Genomic DNA, 13,103 nt, shown 5'->3' on the forward strand with positions numbered 1-13,103 from the left:
GCCTCATGCCGCAGCGCCCTTCAGTTTGCCCGGTGCTGGTGGCGCGACTTCATGCAGAGGGTGGGAGGGCCGCAGGAGAGGAGGGGGTCGCTCGGAGGCCCCCTTAGGGACGAAATCACCAGCTCAGCGCCCAGCCCGGTACCTGTGCACACAAGCGCCTCTGACCCCACGGCCAGACCCAAGGCGAGGGGGTCCCTGCGCCCGGGGACCTTCCCTGCACCTCTTCCCTGCTTCCCTGGCCGGGTTCTCACTAGACCCCCGTAGGGGTGAGGCCTTTTGCACTAATAAATGCCCAGGGGCGCGAGTATGCCAAGAGACCAGGAACTGGGGTCCCGGGCCCCTGAAGTTTTGGACCTTTATGCTGGTTCGGTCACACCCTCCGCCAGTCCCACAGCCTCTCCTGATTTCGTGGTTCTCACATCCAAGCTGGGCCCGAGGGTGCCGGTCACCTCCCGGCAGTGGGGCCCTCAGCGGGGCCCCGGGGCACGCGGGCCTGGCCAGCGTGTTCCATTCCTGAGAGAAAGCGCAGCACGGACGGGATGGTGTCCCCCCATGGCTGCACCCTGCTCGTCTGTGAGACAAGGACACGGGCCTCGTGCCCCGAAGACCAGGGCTGCCTCCCCAGCCCCGAGCAGCAGCAGGGGCGTCTTCAATGACTCAAAGACAACTCTGTTCTCGGAGCAAAACATCGCTCGCCCTCCCCACCAGTAAGCTCAAGTCACTGTGCAGACGCCAAGAACTTCACGCTGAGGCCGGAAGGGGCCGGAGCTCATAGCGGTTATTCCAGTATCTGCACTTCACAGAGGTCAGCCCAGAAACGGGAAGCGATGAGGGGGCCCCGCCTGCTCCCAGCCCCGGGCCTTGTCGCGGGCTGAGGCCGGTGTGTTTTGCTACCACAAAGAATCAAAAGTTGTGGAGTCCATCTGCTAACTGCTCTATCCACTAACCCGTCTGCTGTCTGAAAATATCTCCGTGTGGAAGCAGGAAATCTGCTCCACACCTCCTCAGCAAATGACAGGGCGTGGGAGCCACCTGGTTGCCAGCTCCCAGATCTCTCCTCGCCGCCCACACCTGCGCAACTGCCTCACCTGAGCGCCGAGGCGGCTTCAGGAGCAAGATACTACCCCCTTGCACCGTGTGCCGAGCTTCCATCTAAACACACCGCGAGAGTGTTGACATGGATGTGGAGAAACAGGCCCGTGCGCACTTCGGGGGTGCAGAAGTGCTGCTGCTGCAACCATGGGCTGGTGGGTCCTCACTGCTTCCAAAGTCACAACATGCAACTCGGAACTCTGCCGAGTATGTGCCGAAACAGCGGACAGCAGATCTCAGAGAGGGACTTGCACACGCGTGTTCGAGTGACATTATTCGCACACCAACGCCCCGCAACGGGAGATGCGACATCCCGGTCTCTACACCGGGATGCTACGCAGCCTTAGGTGTGACGAGATGCATCACGGATAGACCTTGAGGACGGGAAGTCAGATAAGCCAGGGACTGGATGGAGGTGCCTGCGTGAGCTCCTCAGCGCAGAGAAACGATAGTAGCAGAAAGCAGAGTGGGGAGCACTGGGGTGGGGGCTAATGTTTACAGGCACAGAGCTTCAGTTCCACAAGGTGAGGAAAGTTCTGGAGATGCTGGTGGCTGTGGCAACCCGACAATGAGCCCAGGTTCCTGTTGGACATCCTGACATGTACGCCGAAGACACGGCTAAGAGTGACCTGGGCATCTCGTGTATGCTGCCGCATTTTTTTTCATTTTAGGGGACGAAGGAGAAGCGTCTTTTAAAAGAACTCATTTCAGGCCCTCCCTGGGGGTGCAGTGGGTTCAAGCACAGCACCAAGAAGCTGAAGCCACTGCAGCACAAGTTCGATTCCCGCCTGCCCCAGAGGTGACCACAGGGCGCGGCAGACCTCTCCTGACCCACCCGCTGCTCCCCTCAGCAGTGTACTTCGTCAGTCGGCCTGTTCTGCTCCCCACTCTGGTGAAGCCTCTCGCTGCCCCTGAGCCTCTGGCCTGTAGCCCAGTTCTATGTGCATAAATAAATAAATCTTAAAAAAAAAAAACTAATTTCAGGGAGATGAATATTGTTTGGTTAAAAAATGCCTTTGAAATACAGGCGACGCCTTTCACGGGTGAGGTGCCCGGAGGGGTGCGGGCCAGCTGTGCTGGCTCTTCCTCGGCTGCCCCCCTCGAGGTCTCCTTGGGACAAAACCTGGCAGATAGTTACAGAACAGGACAAACCTGGTGCTCCGAGTGTCGTCCCTCAATCTGCAGCCAGTTGAGTGAAAGGCCCCAGCCAGAGACTAATTTTATCTCCCTGAAGAGAAGAAGCAGGTGGCCAGGCCAGAGCCTGCTAATCTCACGCTGTCATTGTGTTCAGGATGTTCTCTAAGGCGCCTGACCAGGAAGTAAGGGGAGTGTTTGTTTTGAAGCAGAAAGTAGCCTAACTGCCTCGGAGTAACAGATGAACAAAGGCCCAGAGGCCAAAACACCCCGTTCCCCCTGGCAGCTTGCAGGGGTGCTCCACAGCCCCCCCCCTCCAAGTTGCCCTGAGTCTCTTGCTTTCTATCTCAGTATTTGACCCAAAAAATAGCTGCTTCAGCACGTGGGGCTTCATCTGCCTCTAGAGACAGAATTCCACATCTCAGCCCGCGCAGGGGCGGCAGGGCACTGGGCCGAGCCCCACAAAAAGCCTTTGGCCAGAGTGGGGTTCTCCAAGCTGGGCTGGGGTTTTCAGAGAAACTCTGAGGCTAAACACGTATGTGGACACACACACACATTGAACATGTGTGTGTGTGTACATACATATGTGTGTGTTTACACGACCTTTCCTAACCCGACCTTCTGGAACGGCACTCCTTTCTCTGAGGTGGTGGCCTCCCAGGAATGGACCGCCCGGGCAGCCAGCCCTAGGCTGCAAACTACGGAGCGCTTAGACGAGCCCCAAACAGATCATCCACAGAGGAGCACAGAAACCCGCAAGCCAGTTTCCAGCTGGGACTGCATTCACGACACTGACAATAAAGAGCGCGTTCCACTTGAATAACATCAATTATTAAACTCTGAGTGCCGGAATCGGAGTCATCTTTGGCCAAGTCCCTTGACGGTCAGTTCAGGAATCAGTTGTTCTAATCACCATTAGGCAAACGGAGAAGCGGTTTCGGCTCTTTCTAGTCCTCTCGGCGAGACAGCTCTGACGGCGCGGGGGACTAGAATGCACCGTGAAAGGGCTGCTGCCGTCTCCCGGGCTCAACCGAGGGCTCAGCCCGCCGGCCGGAGCCGCTCAGCGACAGGAATTTCCCAGAGGTCAGTCACTCCGAAGAAAGACAGATTTCCAGGTCTATGGCACTGCTTAAAACCCCTCAGGGTCATCTGGGGATGGGGAGCCCACGGGAATGACAACTGAGGTGGGAAAAGGCGCAAAACATGTAAAAATAAACTACTGTATTATTTAAAAAGCCCTCAGAGACGCGGCTCCAAGTAGACAGCGTGGACTTCAAGACCGCCGGCCCCCCGCGCTCCCCCTGCCCCCCTCAGCGCCAGCCGGAGCCTCCCAGACTATCCGAAAATCCTCTGGACGTCGAAAATCCTGTGGACGTGGCGCGTCCTCCCGGCAGACGCGGGCTCGGGCCTCGCAGCCGGCTGCCCGGCAGTTGTGGGCTGCTCCTTGGGAGAGGAATGCCGCAGGGCTGCAGCAGCCGCGCATGGAGAGCCCCCCGCCGGAGGAGGGGCGGAGAAGAGCTGGTGAGGACCGTCTCCCCAAAGGGCGCCCGTCGGTGGAGTACAAACGCCTTCCGTGCGGACACTGGGAAGCGAGGTGCAGTCAGGGCTGCCTCTGCCCACGCGCCCCGGGCGCGGTCGTGACCCTGGGCCAGGTGAGGCTCCCTGGCTCCTGGGGACCAGTGTCCCGGCGGGAGCGGTGGGCGGGCTGGGGCCTGAGGTCGAGGCGGCTCGCTGACCCGGGACAGAGATGTCCGAGTTTCGGCAGGGCCCAACCTCGATTGGTCCTTGAAAGGACACTCGGGGCCAAACAGCATTTCGGGGGCGAAAATACACCCTACTGAAGCAGGAGTGCCGAGTCTGCTGGGATCTGCTCCTCTCCCGGGCCTGCTGCTGGGGGAGCCGCTCTCGGCCCTGCCGCTGGCCCACGCAGTCCCTGCAGTGCGTGGCCAGCCCACGGGAGCAGCCGCCGCCCTGACCCCGCCCCTGACAACGGAGAAGGCTGGCGCGCTGATGGGCGGGAAACCTCGCCGCTCCTGTCACTCGGGGCGCGGCCTTCTGGGACTGACCCCACGAGCCCGCCGGTGACCGGGACGCTCGCCGCCTCTCTGAGCGCCGCCTGCTTTCTCTGGGGATGGCCGCGACGCTGCCTCCTGGCTGGTACCAGGTGTCTGACCGTGGGCTCGGCCCCTGGGGAACAGGCTTGTTTTCCTGGGGCTCTCGGGGGAGCTGCAGAGGAGCCACATGCCCGGCTCCCTGCGGAGTGAGGTCGCAGCGCTCAGGCCCACACCCGCCACGCTCCTGCGCCAAGCCTTTCACAGACCACCAGTGCACCCCCAGCGCCTCCCAGCCCACAGCCCACGGCCGCGTGAGCTCCTGACACCCACTGGCACAGCCCTGTGCGGACCCAACAGCCCCGGCACCCCGTTTCCGACGAGCAGCCAGGGCGCGGGGCTGCGTGGTGTTCAGACAGGCAGCTGGTACCTAAGCGGCAGTGAGGCGGGGGGACCCCGTTCTCTGCCGAGGCCTGCCCCCTCCTTCTGGGGGGGCAAAGTGGTAACCACGGGCGAGGCAAGGCCAGATAAAGAAACAGCAGCCACGTGACCGAGGCAGCACAGATGGTCACCACCTAGTTCTAAAAGTCAGGGAACACCCAGGACCTGTCCACAGGCGTCCAGGGCAACAGCGTGTCGTGGGATGCGAGCAAAATGGGACTCCCAGAGGGGCCGGGGCCCAGGTGGACACCGGCGCCCTCTCTGAGGCCAAGCTGCCAAGCAGAACTGCCCCGAAGGGAGTGAGCCCCCCGTCGACGGGAGGAGACAGAGTCCCCACCACCGCCAGCTAAAGCGGGGACAGAGGGCGTTCGGGAACTTAGTGGGGCATGAAGGCGAAGAACCCGGGGTTGCTGTGTGGGGGAGGGGCACGGGGAGGGGAGCGCGGTGGGGCTGTTATGAGGGGTGAGGCAGGCGGGTGGGGGAGGAGGCCGTGGGGGGCTTGACCGCGGCCGGCCACTCGGAGGTCCAGACACACGGACGCCACGGTGAGCCCACGGCTCCGCTGTGGCTTGGAGCAGTAAAACTTAAAAAGCAGGAGAAGTCACGAAGCGGCCGCCTCTCCCGCGACGTCAGGCTCAAAGACCCTGGCCTGAAGAAAGTCCCCGGCAGCTCACAGGAAGAGCAGGCTGACGGGCGGCCTGCCCCTCCCGCACTGTCCCAGGCGCCCCAGCTCGGGCCTGCCCGCCACAGCCTCCGGGGCAGCCTGCACGCCCAGCCCAGCGGGTGAGTCACGGTTCCTGGAGAGCTGGGGAGGAGCCCTCTGCCACACCTCCACGGGCAGGCGCCGGAGCGCTGCGGAAGGGGCGCGGGCACAGCCAGGGGCCTCCTGGGTCCAGCCCGGCCCCCCCCCACACTGGGTCCAGCCTCCGCAGCAGCCGCAGGGGACACACCAGCCAGGCAGGGGACACACCAGCCAGGCGGGGATGCCAGCCCTGGGAGGCGGGGAGGGGGCTGCCATTCTCAGGCCACGCAGGTTGACCTGCTGCCCGGAGGACATGATAATAGGAATCAGACAGACCTTTCCTGTTTCGCATAATCATGCAAAGAATACAGTTTTTGCATTTACAACCCAACCCAAACAAGCATTGCCTTGGGGGCCATTTTTATTGCTTAAAGGTCTTGTCCCTCACACAGAGGTGGCATCAGCAGTGATGATGGAGCTTACAGTAGGCATATCTTAGCCCTTAGGAAATGTCACATGCCCACAAACACGAGAAGAGCTTTGTCTCTCTGATCGCCTTGTGTGAGGTGGGGTCCTGGGGGGACAGGGAGAAACTGGCCAGGCCCCTTGGCCAACTGAGCTACCTTCTTCAGGTTAATCCTCAGTTCTGACTCTGAAACGACCCTTTCGCATCCCCCCTCAGTGGGGGGCCCACGGAAGTCCTGCCTGCAAAGTTCCCAGTGAGCTGACACTGAATCCACGCGTGGCCGCACACACGGGCTCCGCGTACTTCGGACACGCGGGAGGGTGCAGGACATGGAATCTGAGCGGCCGCCTCCAGGCTGCCCGCTGATACGAGTCATCGTTAAGCTCCCTCTCCTAAGCCAGGTCTGGCTGGGCTGGCCTGCAAGTTCCAGGTTGGCCTGCGCTTGCCGAGGGGTCTGGGAGCCCCACTGTGCCACGTCCAGGCCCCAACGTCAGGCGCACAGACTCGGCTGAGTCGGGGGAGCCCTTGGACAGTAAAATAGGCAAATAAAACCTCCCCGCCCGCCCCCTCCTGATCTACCTCAAGCGCTGCACCTGAGGCCGGCGGAGAGGCCACCGAGGTGACGCCCCTCCCACAGCCCCGTGCTCCCCTCTGCAGCCCCCCATGCCTGGCCCCGGGCCTGCCAGCTGGACTCCCGCTGGCCCCCGAAACTGGAGAGTCTCCATCCCGACTGCTCGGACACTGAGCAACCAAATAGTCAGGTCAAACTACCACCTGCCCAGAAACTGAAGAATGTGCCTTGGGCATGAGTGCCCGTAGCTAGCAGTATTTCAGCCCCCGGCTATCAGCCAGGGTGGTCAGCTCCTGCTCAAAGGGACTGTAACGGGGTTCCCAGGAAAAGGAGAGGTCCCACCCAGAGAAGGCTGGAGCTGAACGGGGAGGAGAGGACTCTGGACAGGAGACTGAGGAGGAAGGAGCAGGATGGAGGCAGGAGGAGACCTGAGGGGCGCAGGGAGCATGTGAAGAAGCTTTGACTTGCTTCTTGGTCCTGGACTGGGGGACACAGGCATGGGGGGCCCGTGGGGAGGTGACCTGGCAGCTTTTATCTTGGTTTTCATGTTACTCTTTTCCTCCCAGACCCGTCTGGCCGTGTCTGACCCTTTTCTATGGGCCCTGGCCAGAAGGGCTTTAGACTGTGGCGGGCGCTCAGGCCTTGCGCTGGCCTGAACCTCTTGGGTGGACGTTTACCCGCGAGGGGACGGTCACTCCGGTGCTCGGTTTAAAAACTAGATTCTGCCTTTTCTGTATCGCACATTCATTGTACTAAAGCTCCTTTCCATGAAAGGTCTTGCAACATGTTTTGTCTTATGCAGAGGATAGCAGAGCCTATTAGAGCGGGCAGGTTTGGGGGTTCTGGGGTGCCCCTCTCCTGCCCTGTGACAGAACAACAGACTCTGCCTCCGTGGCTCCTCCCCAAAGTCCACGAAGCCCAGGACACCGCGTCTCAGTCTCCAGGGTCGCAGGCCCCGGGAAGGCGGGTGTGGCCCCCGGCAGGCGCCCCCACTCAGCACCGCCCAGCGTGTGTCCCCCAGGCTGGCCTGACTGCACCTCCGCGCTGCGACGGGACGGCAAGACGGCGCTCCCCTGGCCGCACAGGTGCACGCCGGGCAGCGGCCAGGGCGTTGCTAGAAAAAGGCCATTTCCAAGAAATCCCCCCGCCGGGCTCACGACGGACGAGCCAAGCAGAAAAAGCGGATCTTCCTCTTGCGCGCCGTGCTGAGGGCGAGCAGGGTGAACTGCTGAGAGGTTAAGAGGAAGTGCGCCTCAGACGCGGCCAGGGATGGAGAGGCCCGCGCCGGCCTCACAAGCGCAGCACAGCCGGGCCGCCCGCCCCGGCCCCAGCCGCCCCCGGCCGAGCGCTCGGCTTCTTCAGCCAAGGGGCAAGGTCCTCGGTCTGGCTCCACACCTTCCCCACTGGAAACAGGGCGGCAGTAAACACGGGGCGCGGAGTCCTGGACTCACGTCTTCGTGTGCTTCGGGCAGATCCCCAGGAGTGGGGCTGCGCGGCCATGTGGAAGCCTCGTTTAGCAGCTGAGGACCCTCCACCCCGCTGCCCGTAGAGGCTGGACCAGTCTGCACCCCCACCCTGGGGAGGAGAGTCACCCTCTTCCTCTGCAGCCTGGCCAACACTTGTTGTCGCTAGTTTTGTGTCCACAGGGGTTACAACTGAGATGAAAAAAGTGCACAAAATGAGAAAAGATGCAATACATAGAGAGAGAAAGAAAGAAAGAAAGAAAGAGCGAGCAAAGTCCCGCGGCCCTCAACACCGCAGGGGTTCGGGGACAGACGACGAAGTGCCCCGGAAAGCCAGCGCGCCAGGCCAACACCCCTGACCACAGGACAAGCAGCAAACCAGCTGGCCCGCCCTCCCCCACCTTTTCGGAACTAAGCAGGTGGAGAAATCCAGGGTCACAGGAAAGGGGGCCACGGAAAATGTGCGGGGCCGAGGGCTGTCCCCGGCAGAAGTGGGGGGCACAGAGAGGGCCCCCCGATGGGCTGCACGGCACAGGACCCCAGTCACCTCTCGCGCCCCAGGCGGTGGCGGCTAGCATCGGGTCAACAAACGTCACGGGGTCTCGTGACGTCTCACCTATCTACACCACAAGACTCAGCATTTTGTCCAAAATCGGCAAAACCTTTTTCCAGGGTTCATGAGTCGCCAAGAAACACTTAAGTTCTCGGAACTTCTGCCAAAACGCGAAACCACAGCGGCTCTGCTCACCCCGCCCGCCGCTCTCCCGAGCGCCGTCCCCCTCTGGGAAGGGAAGGTCAGCGCGAGGGGACCTCAGCCCACCCGGGAGGAAGCCGAGAGGGGAGGAAATGCCCTTGGCCAGCAGAGGGATCTGAGCCCTGTTCCGAGACGCACAGATCTTTACGGCGCCCAGAAGTGTCGGGAAAAGCCCAGGGATGGGGGGCCGGGGCAGGGGGGGGCAGCCAGCTCCGCGCTTGACCTGGGAGACCCACAAAAGGCCCACAAAACTCCGCCTTGGCAGCCATCGCAAAATTCAGACACCTTAAAGCCCAGCAGTGCTGTCAGAATGACGCACACACGTTCTGCCGCGCCCCCGAGACGCGGGGTCCGGACCCCGGGCAGGAGCCCCCCACGCCCGCGTCGTAGCTCCCTGGCTGGGCCTGGGCTGCTGCGTTTCACCGGCGCGTGCTACCTCGCCGCTCCCTCTTAGCGACCTCAGAGCGCCGGGGGCGGGGCGGGAAGCTGGCCCAGGCCAGTGTCCGGCAGGAGGGGTCCGTCGGCTGTGCAGGGGAGGTCAGAGGGTGACGGTGCAGCTCCCCAAGGCTGCATTCTGCGACGCTCGGCTGTGAGCCACGTGACGCGTGTGCCCAGGGCGTGCGGAGGAGCTGGAAGGGTCTGGCGGGGACGGGGCATCTGGCCCGCGTGGCCACTGTGCTCGGCCCAGAGCCCGGTGTGGCCCCGGTGGGGTTTGCGTGTGGCATCAGTACCGACAGGGGTGCTCTGTCCAGAGTCCGTGCCGTGACCCGAAAGCAGTCCCTGCGGCTGACGCCCACGTCTGCCTGGCCCCCGCGCTGCCCGCCAGCCATTCGAGGGCCGGTGCCCACGGGCAGCCAGGAGCGCAGACTCCCACGGGGCGGGTGCAGGCTCCGCCGAGCGAGCTCTGGGGACCAGGGCCGTGCAGGTGCTGACGGCCCCCTGCGCGCTCCCCGCCAGCCATTCAAGGAGCGCTCCGTCTCCCCTGGGCGCCCCAGGGTGCTGCCCACGGGGGGGGCAGGCCAGCTGCACCCCCACCAGCCCCGACCCGGGGCGAGCTCCCGCCTCTCGGCCCCTGTTCCCCATCTGTGGACCGGAGGAACGTCACGCGCCCACCGCGCAGGACTGGCGTGGGGGGCACATGTGACTTCCAAAGTGCATCCCCCAAACGAAAGCCCCACGTGGGGTCGCAGACGCTCCCAGACGAAGCCTGGGCTTGGCGCGGGGCTCTGGCCTGCGGGTGCCTGCACAGAGCACGGCAGCCGCGCCCTCGCCCGCGCGAAGAGGAATCCAGGCCTCTGGGAAGGGACAGCCCAGAGGCGGTGCCAGCTTGGGCAGCGCTCGGAGATTGCAGAGTCGACTGGCAGGTTCTTTTGCCAAAGCAAAGACGGACGGGGCTGGCCTGCTTGTCGCGGGCACCCTGTTTGCCACGCAACCGCGTTTGCACTGTCTCCTCTGTGCCAAAGCTGTGCCCCCGACAGCCGGGAGCGCAGGCTCCCACGGGGTGTACCTGCAGCCGAGGCGGAGGGGGAGGCACCAGCAAGCTCCGGGGCCAGGCGCGGGGGCAGGTGCCAACCGGGCCCTGACAGTTTCAGGGGAGCGGACAGAGCCACCCTGCCCGCCGGGCAGCGCCCAAACCCAAGGGGCCGCCCTGCTCCTCCCGGACCCCACACGCTCCCTCTAGGAATCAGAGCGCGTGGCCACCTGGAAGCGCTGTCCCTCGGCCTCCCTGCCGGTCACTGCGTGCCCGCAACACCCTCAGACAGGACCCACTGCCACCCCGCGCTGGGTGAGGCACCGCTGTGCGCACGGAAAACACAAATAACTGACCGAGAGCCGCAGGCCGGGGGGAGGCCCAGCGCCGCGCCCAGCCCAGACCCCGCAACCCCGCGCCTGCCGTCTGTGCATGCCGTGGGGTGCCCAAACGGCCCTGCGGCCCCTCACTGGGTCGGACGGTGGAGCGAGGCCCCGTCCAAACCGCAGCAGGGCTCCCCGCTCCCCACGCAGCTCGGAGTTCTCTGCCCGACCTGAGGAATCGCCAGAGGCCGGAGCCAGGGCCTGTGACAGACACTCGTGGGCAGGATGTCGCCGGGAGGCCAGGCCGCACGGAACACCCCCAGAGGAGCGGGCTTAGAGGACACCCCCTGCAGCGGGCACCCCGACTCTAGAGCCGTGACGGCGACCTCAGTATGGAACTGGAAGGAGGCAGCGTGGTTCCCCCACTCATCAGGGACAAGGGCGAGAGGGAAACGGTCTTTTCTCAATATTGTTGACGGGGGCCTGCATTAAGAAAAATATCTTGAGCACCACTCAGTACCCACAAGTAAATCCCCCTGCTCTGCTGGGGGTGGAGAGAAAGGCCTCTGTGAGGAGCACCCCAGAAGAGAGGGGTGTCATCCAGGCTCGCTGAGTCCTGGTGGCTGGTGTCCCAGAGCTCACTGCACACACCCCACAACTTGGGGGCTCCTGGTGCTGCCAGGGGTTAAGTCTCGGCTCTGCGAAGCTCCCGGCCGCCACTGCAACACGAGTTTGACCCCCGGCCAGGGAGAGACCCTTGGGCGCGGCAGACCTCTCCTGTCTCCCCACTGCCCCCCCAGAAGTAGCTCTGGCCTGTCCTGCTCCCCACTCTGTCTCCAGTGGATCCTCTCAACCCCCCCCCACACACACACAAACACCTCTGATCTGCACCCCAGCTCTTGTATGTATAAATAAATAAAATAAATCTACAAAAAAAAACAACCTGTCACCTTGGTGACTTGCTTACATTTTGCCTTTTTTCCCAAATCCAGATCCAATTTGAAGTGGGGGGCTCACCCTGTAATCACTGCCAGCGCCCGTCAAATGCAGGACCTGCCGTGCGGGGCCAGGACACTCACGCGCCAGGCGCGGCTCACAGAGTTGTGGTCGCTCGGTCCGGACACCGCCGCACCACACACCCACCTCCCCGGGGAAGCTGAAGTGCGCTGGGGTCAAGCCTCACGCCTCGGTGCCCCACCGGTCACCGCCTCGTGGGTTCTCCCCAAAGCCCACCACCGCCAGCCCCGCCCCTGGCAGCAGGCCAGCCTGGACAGGCTGCCCACAGCCCCTGCAGCCCCCAGCTCACCTGCCCAAAGCAGCTCACTCCCGCGGGGCCCTGGAACCCACAGAGAGGGCCGGGGGAGGCCGAGCCAAAGCGGGAGGGGGCACGGCGGCTCCTCAGGGACCACCTGAGTCCAGCCACGGGGGGCACTGTCGGGACCCCAGAGTCCTCGCTGGCCCTCAGCCCTCGTCCCCTCACTGAACTACCAGTGCACAGAGTCGTGTCTTTCTTACTCTGCAATCACCCGTGGGTGACCGTCATTATCTCTTCATTTCACAGATGAAGAATCGGGGCCCTGAGAACTTGCGTCTCAGGCAGCAGTGGCCAGTGTCCTACAAAGTCAGGTTCTTGCCCTGGAACCTCTCAGGCCGTGGGCCTCAGGCCCTTCTTTTGAAATATCTCCTGTCCCCTGCTCGGCCCTTCCCTCTGGCCCAGGGCCCAGAAGGCTGTCCACGGGCCGAGCCCAGGCCACTGACTTCCTTCTGGTCTAGCCGGGCAGCCACCACACCCCACCCCGGGGAGACCCCGGGTCCCTCCCGGCAGCCCAGCTCTCAGCTGCACCAGGCAGCAAGTTTGCCCCCAGCAGCGCAATCTTTTATAGGGGGGCGAGATTTCTGATCAGGGAGGCCTGGGTGAGCCACCCCCCAGCAAGCGGGGAGCCCGGGGCCTTGACCGCTGGCCGGACACTGAGAGGGATAAAGGCTGCAAACACACCCCTCTGCACCTGATAAGGAAACAAACGCAGGCAAATAGGAAGCCTTATCGAACTCCAGACCATAAAACTAACGCCCACATGTGCCGGCGTTTCTAGGGAGCACAGTGTGCGCCTGTTTGTGGGCGCAGAGCATGCACCCGCGGATGTCCCCGGTACCACACACTCTCGTCTCTTTAATTCACAAGACCCAGGCTGTGCCACGAAAACTAAACAGCATATTACAAAATCCCCACGGCCAGGCCCCAAGTGAAAAGAAGAAAAACTAGGTGGGGGGAGGGGTGGCACCACACAGCTGCGGGTGTGAACCCCCCTTGTCACCGCCAGTGTTGTCAACCAGTGTGTCCTCAATAAAGGGGGAAAGGAAAGGAAAGAGAAATTGCTTTGGGTGATATTGATCCTAAAAGTAGAAATAAGTGCAGCTTCATCTTTCCTAAAATCTACTCTCCCGTGGCAAACGGGCGGCTTCTGGGCGGCTTCTGGAACTCCGAAGTGACTAGAGCCGCTGCGTCCAGCCAGTGTCCTGCAGGCGGAGCGGCGGGAGCTATGCCGGGGGCAGCGCTGTCCCACACCCGCACAGGTGTGGCCACCAGGTCCTGCC

The 13,103-nt window shown here is 63.0% G+C and overlaps 1 protein-coding gene across 1 annotated transcript in view; it reads right to left on the reverse strand.

Annotated features, from left to right (window-relative positions):
- Positions 1–13,103, reverse strand: part of LPIN1 (lipin 1) — a 69,380-nt gene that overhangs the window by 32,466 nt on the left and 23,811 nt on the right. The gene's annotated exons all lie outside the window — the stretch shown is intronic.

The sequence above is a fragment of the Condylura cristata genome, unplaced genomic scaffold, assembly GCF_000260355.1.
Source record: "Condylura cristata isolate star-nosed mole 26May11 unplaced genomic scaffold, ConCri1.0 scaffold00020, whole genome shotgun sequence".
Taxonomy (NCBI): Eukaryota; Metazoa; Chordata; class Mammalia; order Eulipotyphla; family Talpidae; genus Condylura; species Condylura cristata.